At 46.8% G+C, this 8515-nt stretch overlaps 1 long non-coding RNA gene across 1 annotated transcript; it reads left to right on the top strand.

Moving 5' to 3' along the window:
- Positions 1 to 1768: 1768 nt before the first annotated feature.
- Positions 1769 to 6410, top strand: LOC135293266 (uncharacterized). The gene is made up of 2 exons (XR_010355360.1): positions 1769 to 2086; positions 3305 to 6410. It is a non-coding gene; the product is annotated as an uncharacterized LOC135293266 (long non-coding RNA).
- The last annotated feature ends 2105 nt before the right edge of the window (positions 6411 to 8515 follow it).

Consider the following 8515-nt stretch of genomic DNA (forward strand, 5'->3'; position numbering starts at 1 on the left):
TTCAGAACAGTAGGAACCTGCTGCCTAAACAATCCAAGTTCCACTCCCCTTTTCCAAGCCCCACTTGGACTGTGGGAAGGACTGGAAAGGTTTTGGCCCACAGCATCTTCAGCCAGGCACAGGAGGTGCTGTCTGATCAGAAACTTGCAGCTATGCTTTGCTCCAGGCACAGCACGACCCAGAGCTGCCACTTACTGATGCTGGATGCTCAGGCCCTGCAGTGGCAGCAGGTGCAGTTTGGGGAGCATCTTCCTCTTCTTTGGCCTCTTCTGCAGGAAGACACGCAGCCAGAGGATCCTCCGAGGTTGGTGCTGGGCTCTGCAGACAGACAGCAGCGTGAGGGACAAGTGACCTTCTTTATATTCTAGACCCAGATGCACTAAGGAGAAATCATCTGCAGAGAAATGGGATTCTAAGTTGTTCCAGCTCAAGTAAAATGGGACAATTAGAGGGGACTGCACTTTCTTGTGCAGGAGAAATTCTGTCATGGCTTAAAGCAGCAAGCAACCCCACTTCCAGCTGCTTAAAAGCTCTGAAAAGAAACTGGAGAAAACAGCCTGGGCTCCTCTTGCTGCTGCTGCTCTTGCTGCAAAGGGTCTGGACTGTAGTTTCATTCATCCAACCAGGCTGGCACTGGACTGCAACAGGCCCAGCTCACAGCTTGCTCCGCAATTGTCAAATGCTACCAAGGCCAGAGGCTCCTTTCCCACTCACCCAAAGACCGGATTCTCTCCAGGCATGGGTGATGTGACCTGCAACACACAAGGGAAAAACAACCAGATGCTGTAAGAAAACTGCCTGTGCTGGGCAAGCCCACAAAAAGTCAGCCCAAAGACAGAGCATTCTGCTTTCACTACATCACTCCAGCTGCAACCCCTGTGTCACATAGCAAGCAAGGCAACAGCACAAAATATTGCCTGGTGTCTACCTTCTGTCCTCTGTGGCCACTCAACCCATAGAAACTTGAGACTCAGCAAGGCCCAGTGGTTCTGTAACAACCATTGCTTCTGCCCCACCCCACCCAGCAGGAGCTACAGCTCCTCCCTTTCCTGTGCTTCAGTTTTCTCAAGAGATTGCATGCAGCAATTGCCATGAGCTCACTGGAGCCTTTCCCCAGAAAAGCTCCACCCAAGTGCCCCTTAGCCAGGGTGGCAGTTCTATCGTGACACAGCACAGGAACAGCTCCAGGGTTCGGGAGCATACAAGAACTCCTCTGAATTGTCTATCTCAGAGGCCTTTTCCAAGCTGATTCTGTGACTTCATCACAGAACACATGGCTCTTTTAGCGTGCAGGAAGTGTCAAGGTCCACAGGCACATGCTGGGATGAGGGAATATAGACAAGAAGACTTGAACTGAGGGACTTTCCCTCAGTCCTGGAGAGCAGTGCACAGCTTTTACAAGGACTGTTGACAAGCTCTCCCACTCTTCCTGTCCTGGAAGTTGTCTTCCTTGAGCCAGCAAACTGAGGAGACTCTAAACTCCATAGCCACAGGCTGTGCCATGGGAGGAGTGGAATCCCTGCAGGCCACATTACAAATGCTGCCCACTCCCCACTGGCTAGAGACACCCCTCTCTTAGCTGGAGCTGTTGACAGCGGCTTTACCCAACCAAAGGCCTCTTTGTGGCATTTTGGTTTCCATATGCTGCAACATCTACTTACGTGCCAGGTGGGTGAGAAAGTACCCAGAATAAGCCACGGAAAGAGCCGTGCAAACTGCAGCACACACTCCCTCCATGGCTCGAGCAGCGCTGCTCAAGTCTGCACCAGACAACGCCTGTGGGAAAATCAAAAATACTGTGAGTCCTGCTGGCAGAGACCTCGTCAATCAGCAGGTTCACCTGCAGGGAGCGTGCCACAGAGCTGCTCTGCACACTGAGCCCTTCCAGGCCTTGGCACAGCAACTTTGCCTTGACAACGCTGGGATGCGGCCGCTGACATCACAATAGCAGCCGCCCTAGGCTGGATTGTGAATTCATGCATAGAACCAGACCTGCTCTACACCTAATGCCAAAAAAGCCTGCAAAGTTCTCCTCTGCTACAAAGCAACACAAAAAGCCCTCCTAGTCCATCACCTGTTGCTCAAGGCATGTAAGAGTAGAAACACACTGAGCCCCTAAGCCCACACAGAGAAGTTGAGCACTGAGAAGGGACCAGGATGTGAGGAGCCGCAGTAGTGGTCTTTGGCCACTATTTCTGCTGAGCAAAAACCAGAAAGCTTGTTCCTTTGTTCTAGAAAGCAGCAAACAAGGAGAAGCACTGCTTTAATTACATTTAGAGGTTTTTCCTAGGTACAGAGACATGGTCATGGATCTTTCTGTATATATATTTTATTTATATATACATATATATATATACACACATATATATATGTACATATATATATATACACACACACACATATATATATATACATACATACATACATATACATACATATACATATACATATACATATACATATATACATATATATATATATATATATATATATATGTATGTGTATTATATTATTGAATACTATATATTCAAAACATTTTACATCATAGCCATGGGAAATGGCATTCCCACAGCAGGGAAATGCCATGACAGAAAATGCAAGGAGGATCGTTCTGTCTGACTCACTCTAGCAGGGAGGCCTTGGGACCAAAGCACCACCACCATTTTTTCCCCCATTTTTCTCCTTCCACAATATTGCTCAGGAGGCGGGGCGGAGATGGGGGGCACGGAAGTGACAGCTTTGACACTCAGCTGAAACTATCAGGGCCAGGGTGGCATGTGGGACTGTTTTTCCACTGCAGCAGAACCAGGCAAGCCAGAGTGGTGACACTGATCCCAAGTGAGTCCAGCCAAGCCAAGTGGAGCCCAGCAGGGTGGTAGGAAGAGGCAGCAAAGCGGCAGATCCCATTCCCACACACATGCCCAGCATGGCAGACTGATGGCAGTGGCAGTGCCAAACAGAGCTCTGCAGGGACAGAGAGACACCCATCACCATCGCCACTGCCACCATCCCTGCTGCAGAGAGGGAGCAGGAAACTGCCACTGCAGGTGCACAGCTGCTCCAGGCAGCACCAGCAGCCCCCATCTACCATCAGAACCATTCTGTAAGCCCTCGCCATCCTGTCTTTGTTCCAGGGGCCCCATGTGACACTTCACCTTTGTTGCTTAAGCCATTCCTCCTTTTGCACTATTTTCTTCTTATTGTTGTGCACTGCTTTTTATTTCCTCACTACATTATAACTCTAATAGTTTTAACCTCTCATTTATTGTTTTCTCCATTGTCCCTTTCCATTGTCATGGAGAAGGAGAGAGAGGAGAGGCTTTACAAGGACTACCTCAAGAAGAGGACATAGAATGGAGGGAAGGCCTTCGAAAGAATAAACAACCTTCATGCTGCCGCTTTTGCAAGGAATAAATATCCAGGTTTCTTAATATCCAGCCACAAATCTGTGGAGTCTTGACAGCCAAGAAGCACAGGAACCTGGACACCTTGTTGTGAGAGACTAGAGGAGATTGCTGGCTCAACACTTTTCAGGGGCTTGTATGTGGGGAAGGGGCAGATCAAGCCTTGCTCTGGTGAGGCCATGCCCCACTCGGCATGCCCCACACCCCCAGGCCTGTATCCCAGCCCAGCAGCGGCCACTGATCCCTGGCACACCAGAGGCAATGCCCCACACCTGTGTCTGGAGCCCCTAACCCAGCTCCTAAATGGCCAGGTGAGTGGGAGCCCCATGAGGGGGAAGGCCCCAGGAGAGCCAAAGGCTATTTACCTTGGGATATGTGGCCACCATATGTCTTGACCCTACCTCTTCTTGGAATTTCTATCGGCTGAACACCACTGGAACCTGGAGTGATAGCTGTGTTGGTTCTTTTCTGTCATTCTCTTTTTCTCTTTCTTCTCCCTTTTCCCTCCTCTCAGATTTTTGAAAATAACTTAAAATGTAACAGGTTTAGTAATCTAAATGAAAATTAACTTACTAAGATTATAAGTTGAATGGGCTAAATTAATGCTTCATAGAATGTTTTATGTTGATTGAATCCTGCTCTAAATTATTTTTGCCTTTCAAGTTCTCTGATTTTCAAATGTTGCCAGTGAAGGGTTTTGATGTTGTTCCGAACTCTTGAGAACATCTCGTCAGTATTTCTCCTGCTTTTCTAACTTAGAGTACATGAACAAGTTTAAATTCTTTTAAAGTATCTCATAGACCAACGTTTTTGGAGGCTTGCATTTTAATTGGCACAGCAAGCAGGGTACTCTTGAGGTGATATGGGCCTTTTATACAGCATTAACTGTTCATGACATAATAAAGGAGAAATAAATTTTCAGTCAAAGCTGCTCTTTTCTGGCAGAAAAGTAATAGAATCCCAGGCAGAAACTGATCTGAACTGCTCTCCAGTGACGCACTTGCTAAAAGCTTATATAGAAAGCTTGTCCAGCCCTAAAGAGAGATGGGGATGGAGAGAAACTAGCACCATCCACAGTTACTTGTGGAGAAACATGAAATTTGGTAGAAGAAAATTAAAAACTCCAAGTAAAGGACCATGCCTGGTATCCATATGCATGGAGGTTTGACTCAGAGCTGTATGGTGCCCATCAGCTGGAAAAGGAGCTGCATCAGCTGCAAATTGCTGAGCCTGAAACAATAGCCAGCCTCAGACCAGAGTAGGAATTGAATGCCAGGATGAAGCCAGCCCCCAAACCATGAGAAACCAGTGAAACACGCTCTTCCAAAGCCAAAGAGCTTTAGAGTTGCAATTTAACACTGCTGGGGAAGGCCTGGAAGCAGTGTTTTCCATAGTCCAGGAACAGCCAGGCCTTCCTGACTGCAAGGTCAGCCCCACAGCCCTTGGGAGGGCTTTACTGCCTCAAAGTCCAACCCCGCCCCTCACCCTAAACTCTGCCCACCCCTATAAAATACAGAGGCAGGATGCCCCGAAGATGATGTCACCTTCCTCTGCTCCCTGGAGGAGAGGTTCAGCTCTGCAAAGCCAATCTTCTTCCCTCCTCATCCCAAGGCCTGCTCACTGATAAAGAAGGAATTCACTTACCAGGATGCAGTGTCTGCAGTGATACCTCATTCTGCAACAGAAGTGGTTGAACTACACGGGAAAATAAGCAATGATCGCAAAGAAAGGGAAATGGAGAATGTTTTGCGAATTTGGATTTGGGGGAATGAAATAGAACTTTTGGAGAAGGAAGCACATGGTGAAAAGCGCTGGTCTTTTGCTCAGGGAACAACTTGTGGTATGAAAAGTTTGGACCCCTTGCAGAGGGGGGAACCCCATACCATGCATGAGAAACAGCTGATGCCTGTTGACCTTCTTCTGTGTTATTGTAAGTTATTTCAACATACAAGGATCAAAACTGAGAAAACAAAATCTTGGCACCACCTCCAAAAAGTTATGGTTGTTGATAGAAGGTGGTGGATTGAAATATCCCTAGAGGCTCTCTGGAAAGAAAATGGGGATTAAATGGGGACTCAGTTTCCCTGGATTCTTAATGAAGCTTTGCAAACTGCTCCTGCCCTGCCTCCTTCTGGCAGCCCTGGCTATTGAGCCTTGTCTGCCACCAAAGGCTGGAAGCCAAAATGCTGCTGCTAGAGCATAACCCTTAGGAGAAAATGATTTTATCATCGTGCAAGTTTGTTGTTTTGGTCTCACTAATAAGCCTGAATGTTCAAGAATGTCCTCACTAGTCAGGAGACTGGGTGTACATCCAGACCCGGAATGGAGAGCCACTTAACCAGAAGTGGAAAGGACTTTTGATCCCATGGCTGTGAGATTTACAGCTGGACATTCCTAAATTATGTGATTAAAGTTAGCTCTGGACACATGGAATTGTATTGGACAGTCCAGTAAATGTAACTCTGCTGCAAATAAAGCTGCAATGGACATTTCTAAAGTGAAAAACATTAAATGGTTTCTCTTTCTGCCCATTTCCAGAGCAGTGTCCCTGGTATGGCAGCAAGGCTGTTTGTTCCTGAATTAGTCAACCATCCTAGCAAGACCGTGTACCTAATGACTACAATAGCAAGTATGGCTTTGAGTGCCAGAGGGGTAAGAGACCAAGAAAGAAAAGAGAGCCATGTCTGTAGGAGTGTGCACCCTAATGGCAGAGTGGCAAAACTAGCCTTTGTCCCCCAGAAAAGGAAAGAAGGCCAGAAGTTTCTCTCAAGGATTAGGTGAAAAGCCACCTCATGGGACCTCAGGGACTTCACCAAATACTTGAGGACATCTAATTGGATAGAAGCCAAAAAGTGCCGCTTGATCCATCAGGGAGAAAAAGAAGAGAAGAAAAGAGCTAAGTGCTTTTGTGAAGTGTTTTTACCAGGAGCGGACTGCTGCACCTGGCTCGAGTTTTTCTCTTTGTTATTATGCCTTTTATTAAACCTTTTTGTTTCTAACACTGCAGCAGAAGTCATCCTGCTAATTTTATGCCCCCAGAGTAATAGATAAGCTGTCCTTGGGTGTATTATCTTTCTTTTGAGGGCTTATGAGACCTGGCTAAGAAAAAGAAACATAATAGAGCAGAGCTGGGCAGCAGTTGGGGGTACTACAGTGCACTCACAGCCACCTGCCAACGCAGCTGGCCAAAACTAAAACAAGCAAACAGAAGCAAAACCAAACAGACCAACCCTCAAATAATTTTTAAAAATTAAAAAAAAACAACAAACCAACAACCAAAAACCCAAACACTACAGGTGCTTGGCCTAAAGGCCTGGTTACTGATAACATAAGAAAACAACTATTAAAGATGACACCTGGGACACCAGCTGGCCAGAGCCAATTCCCAGCTATCCCATAACTTGCCTTTCTGTGCAAGCACAGAATTTTCAGTTGCCCATCTTTCAGAGAGAGGAGCCTGCCAGACCAGGTTGAACATTCAGCAATGTCTACTTCAATGATCTCAAGCTTTCAATCCAAGCCCAAGCTTATGAAATGTGATTCTTCCTTTAATTTCCTAGATTCAAAACTGATTCTTCAGATCTACGCATGAGACAGTTCTCCAGATCTACTGAGGACATGGAATGGTTTGGAAAGCAAACTAAGGAACAAGGCACAAACCCAAATTTTATAGGGCCAGGGAGAAAATGATAAGAGGAAAAAGAGCAATTGTGTTTTTATTCCATCCTTATTAGCTATAACTTGCAATTGCTGTGGGGTAATTAAGAGTTTATTCAGGTTGACAACTTGAGTCAAAAGTTTATTTCATTCCTGAAGCTGCAGACTTGAAATGCTTCAAGTTCTTCCATCCCAGGGGAATCCTGTATGCAAAATACTTGAAAACACATTTTTTATCAGAAAGAAAAAGAGATTTAAGCGTTGTTGCAAGTGTTTTATATATTCATAGAAATATCAAACTACTAGGTTAATTCCTGAGACTATTTTTATCTTTTGCTCTTTTGCTTATTGTTGTCTTATTCCATATTCTCTTACTGCTTGTAACCTACATTAATCCTATCTCAATGCATGCAATAATAAAGCAAAGAATTACCTAAGGGATGAAAAGAAGGCATTCCTCACTATCTTGCATAAGGATGAAAACGGAACATTTCAAAGACTTCAACAACTCATTTCTCTGAATAGGAGCAAAGAAATAAAAGGCAGCAAGCTTTAACCACTCCACAAATTCCAGCTCAAGTAAGAAGCTCACAAAGGGCACTAAGGCAGGGAGACGTGGACACGTGCACACCATCACCTCATCTGACAAAAATGAACCTGTTTCACAGCACCAGGCAGTTCATAGAGCCAAACTCCTTCCCCAGCCCCATGGGAAAGCAGTGTCAAGGCACAGGAACTGGGAAGTGTCCCAGGGTGCAGAGATAATGCTGGCAGCATTTGAGCCTGCAGCACTGGCTCAGACACACTGAAGTTCAGCTGTTGCTGTGCAGCAGTTTCTTCACACTGCTAAGTTTCATGGGGGTGGCTGTATTTTTTACAACAGCCACTTCAGTACAGGATGGGCGTAGTGAAAGGCACCGCAAGCTCCTTTGCCCTCGGTGGATGTTTGCCATGGAAGAGCATACTCAAGCTGGCTCTTCTAAATCCCAGGGTCCTTGCTCCCTTCAGTGTGCTCAGCACGACCCTCAACTCCACGGTGCTGTGCAACTGGAGCGGCAGGACAGGGACCTCTGCAGCCTGAGCTGCCCTTGTTCCTCTCTGCCCGTGCAGAGACGATGGCGTGGAAGAGAACGGCAGCAGGGCCCTGCGTGTCCCCGGGCTCAGGATTTGTGCTGCTTCAGCTCCACGGAGGGAACCACGGGTGAAGTGAAAAAGCCAAAATGTTTATTAAGGGAAGGCAAAGCAAAGGGGTGAACTGGGAGGGAAAAACGTGGATGGGCAGGGTGTGGGGGCTGGAAGGAGGGAGCTGCGAAAAGGGAGGGAGATGGCAGGAGCTCCTGGAGCTTGCCACAGGCTCAGCTGTGACCAGCAGGAGCTGGGCTTGGAGCTGCAGCTGGTCCCCTCTGCTCTGCAGGTGGTCCCATCTTCAGTGGGAACTGGGAGTGACCAAAGGA

The sequence above is a fragment of the Passer domesticus genome, unplaced genomic scaffold (assembly GCF_036417665.1).
Source record: "Passer domesticus isolate bPasDom1 unplaced genomic scaffold, bPasDom1.hap1 HAP1_SCAFFOLD_96, whole genome shotgun sequence".
Taxonomy (NCBI): Eukaryota; Metazoa; Chordata; class Aves; order Passeriformes; family Passeridae; genus Passer; species Passer domesticus.